Genomic DNA, 4318 nt, shown 5'->3' on the forward strand with positions numbered 1-4318 from the left:
TTTCACCAGATCCATTGCTTGCTCGATTTTGTTGTCAATAGCTACCACACTTGCACCAGAGGAGCCCTCATCCTCTCCATCCACCAGGGGTGTCCTCAGCGGTAGCACCTTCAACGGGAAAAAGAGAAGCAGAGGCTGCTAGGCTGCTGCTACTCCCATCTGAAACTGCTGACATTCCCCCACCGTCACCACTGATAGTCTGAGGTAAGCCAACTAAAGAGGGTTCCGCTATGTGCCTGGCATCTTCAATTTGTCTTCCAATTGCCTGAGCTAATGATTGTGCAGAGAACTGAGAACTGAGTGAAATCTGCTGTGCCAAAGGCAAATTTATATTGGTTGCTATCAGGGGAGGTTGAGAATTTTTTTTTTTTTTTTTTTTTTTTTTTTTTTTTTTTTTAAGAAAGCCACATTGGACTATCCATCAATTTAAAAATATTTGCTTTTCACTTGTAATCTCCTTAATTCTAAAAAATCCGTTAATTGTCCATGGACACAGATAATGTGGCAGTGAGGGCCTGAGGTTGGGGGCCCAGGGCAGGCTGGAGGGGGCCAATGAGGATTAAAGAGGAACATATATACTAATTTCAGCAATAAAGATTTAAAAATAAAATAAGAATTAAAAAAAAAGAAGATGTTAAGCATTAAACCCTGGACACTGTGGCTCAATTGGAGCACGGTCCCATTCACTAAAAGGGGGAAGGTTCAATCCAGGTCAGGGTACATACCCAGGTTTAGGGTTAGATCCCTAGGCCCAGGGTAGGTGGTGAGCAGGAAGCAACTGATTGGTTTCTCTCTCTCTCTCTCTCTCTCTCTCTCTCTCTCTCTCTCTCTCTCTCCCTCTCTCTCTCTCCCTCTCTCTCTCTCGCCGTGCATGTGTGTGTGTGTGTGTGTGTGTGTATGTGTATGTGTGTGTGTGTGTGTCTGTGTCTCTCCCTCTCCCTTTCCTTCTCCCTCTCCCTCAGTCCTTTTCCCTCCCTCCTAACCTCTCTAAAACTAATTTTTTTTTTTAAATCTCAAAAAAATTACTTATGCAAAGCCCCATGCCATCAAACTAAAACTTAATTCAGCTTTCCTAGAAGTTGAATGTTAACCCCATCAACCAGGAATCACCTGATCAGCACTAGTCTGGTCAGCTGCCTGATGAGCCCTTGCCATTTCCAAAGGAAAGTAAACATGTAATAACTAACCATTTTTCCTGGCTCCCTTCTGCCCATAAAAGCATTTTTTTTTTTTTTGTAGTTCTTCAGAGCTTCTTTCTAACTGCCAAGACTAAATGCTGCCTATTGAATCACTGAACAAAGCTAGTGAGATCTTTTAAAATTTACTTAATTTGGGTTGAATATTGTTCTTTAATACCCATATAATTTAACAAAAATAATGAAAATTATGTACAAAAAAAGAAGAGTAAAATAGATATATACAAAGATGTTCTCTTCAGCACAGGTTTAAACTTCAAAAAAGTAGAAACATTGGAAATAACAAATGTCGGTGTTGGCTAAATAAACCACTTTGCAAAGGTATAAAACACATTCAGTTCAAGAGACTGCAAACTGATTTTAAAGAAAGATGGTAGTGCCAAATGTACTGATCTAGAAGGAGGCACACTAGACCATGTAGACTGAGGAAAACGGGTTAACATCCCACTCCATTGCAGTCCCAGGTGTTGTCTCAGACCACTGACCGCAATAAGTGTATTCAGAATTTTGTATTTTAGACCATGAATATGCCATATAGCTCATGTACTTTGTAAACATCCACAGAATGATCTGGGGAAACACTTCCTAATCAAACTCAATGTAACTATTGTAGAATGCACCTGTGTTCAAACCAAATGGGATAATTAAAGACTATCATGTCTGGTGATGTTTTGCCAAATACAATTTGAACCAAGTTTAGCAAAAATGTGAGCCAAAAATCCACTAGTCAGTTTGGCTCAGTGGATTGAGCCTCGGCCTGCAGACCAAAGGGTCCGAGGTTCCATCTGGTGGCAGGTACCTCGGTTTCAGGCTGCTCCCCACCTCAGGCCCTAGTCAGGGTGATTGCAATTGGCAACCAATCAGAAGTTTTTCTCTCCTATTATTTTTCTGTCTTTCACTGTCTCTCTCTCTAAAAAAAAGGGGTGTGTGTGGGAATATTCTTGGGTGAGGATTAAAACAAACAAAAACCCCACAAACTTTACAAACAAACTTGTTTTACAGCTGTTTGAGTCCCAGCCTATGGGTTCTTGTAGGATGACCCTGTGACCTGGGACTAGAGTTCCCCAGGCCTCTGTTTACACAGGTACAGGCTAGGTGTGTCCAGGTTTCCCCAGTTCCTTCCCAAGCTCACAAGGCTCAGGGTCTATATCTCTTTTCTGGCACCAAACCCACTCTAGGCGAGCTTCAGCCAAGTTTCTTCACTTTCTCCAGGTTGTCCTAATAGGCTCCAAAGATAATTTTTGAGGAGGAGTGATTGGAAATTCTTTCTCTACACACAGTACAAAGTAGGTGTAACTCTCATTTCCTGATGCAACCCTGTTCTCTCCAGGCAGCTTGCAAGTACTACCCTTCTTTTTTTTTTTTTTTTTTTTTTTTTGGCAGCCCCACAGAAGGCTTTATTTGGTTCTGGGAGCTGGCATTTACACCAGGTTTTCTTAATTGAGATACAATTGACCCAGGTCATTTGAATACCAGCAAAGCTTACCAGCTATCAGACTCCTTCCTTAGCTCCTACTCTTCCTTCAGAGTTCACTCACCCCATCCCCAACATCCAATTTCAAGGTTCAGTATCACACACTTTCTATAAAACTTAAGCATTGTAGTGACTTGAGGTCTAGATCTGTATTCCCCACTAACCACTAAAACACTGAGAAAGTATCCTTCTTCCTATTACATCCAGCTCATTGCCTGGCACCGAATAGGAAGTTGTATATTTGTTGCATTGGATTCCTGGTGCTCCCTTAGGAGTTCTGTGGCTTTGGGTAAACTACTGAACCTCTCTGAGCCTTAGCCGGCCCTCTATAAGAAGGCTGACTGGTTAGGTCAAGGAAGATCAAGGCCACACAGGGCCTGAGGATAAGAGATATGGGCCCCATAACTCTCATCCCTCCACTCCCCCAGAACTGAAACCCCTCATGCTTGGCCACAGACCAGCACCTTGTCTTAACCGCACAGAGATATTGTTCCCTTTTAGGACAGGGTGGGACCTGGGTATCCGCCCTAAAGGCGAACAAATATTTAACAAATATTACAGGCGATTCTAGACAAGACTCTGAGAGACCAGGAACCATAATACACAAGATGTGTTCTGAAATAATAGGAACCTGAGATTGGATTCCCTGGCCAGGCAGGCTCTGTCCAGGGAACCAAGCACCTACACAGGAGGCCAAGCCTCTTACCACACTCCAGCCTCCTGCACCCACATCCTCCCATCTCCACACTTACCTGGAGCAGGAGGGCTCTGGAACAGATCCTCTCTCAGTGCAAGAAGCCACAGACAACTCAATTGGAATACAGCTTGATAGGGTGTGGCTTTAAGGACTCCACCCAGCAAAGACACAGCTGCTCCAGGAAGTAGGAGCAGCTGGGGGGAAAGCAAGGGGAGAAAGTAAGCGAGGTTTCCCTTGTGATTTATAGTTAGTGTCTTGGCCTTGATCTAAGAGCTTTGGATCTTCTTTCTCATAACTATGTAGCTCTATTTCTTTTATCATTTATATATATTTTTTAATTAGTAAAGTAAGGCACAGAGAAGTTGAGAAAGTAAAAATGAAATGTCAACCCAGAGCCTGCTAGGCAGGATACTTTAGAATGACCTTTTTTTCCCCTCTCTCTCTCTCTTTATTGATTAATGTATTACATATGTGTCTTTGTCCCCACCCTCTCTCCTCCACCTCCCCAAAGAAAGACCTTGACAGAAATTAGCACTGAGGGTGCCCAATAAAACAAGCTGTGCTTCACAGATGCCAACTGATTTTATAAGGAAAATCACACATAAATGATGTTCTTTTTATCTGATCCAAACAAAAACAGAATTCTAAAGTGATGAAGTTGGTATACTAATAATGACACTGGGAGGTTGATTATCCTCTTTTTTATTTTTTATTTTTTTAAATTTTCTGTTTTTAAATAAAACTTTATTGTTCAGATTATTACAAATGTTCCTCTTCCCCCCCCCACCCCTTGATTCCCTCCACCAGGTTCACACCCCACCCTCTGCCCTTTCCCCACCCCCCATTGTTTTAATCCATAGGTGCACAGTTTTAGTTCAGTCTCTTCTTGCACCACCCACTCCCTTTTTCCCCCAAGAATCGTCAGTCTACTCTCCTTCCACACCTCTAATC

This window comes from Pipistrellus kuhlii, unplaced genomic scaffold, assembly GCF_014108245.1.
Source record: "Pipistrellus kuhlii isolate mPipKuh1 unplaced genomic scaffold, mPipKuh1.p scaffold_m20_p_8, whole genome shotgun sequence".
Lineage (NCBI taxonomy): Eukaryota > Metazoa > Chordata > Mammalia > Chiroptera > Vespertilionidae > Pipistrellus > Pipistrellus kuhlii.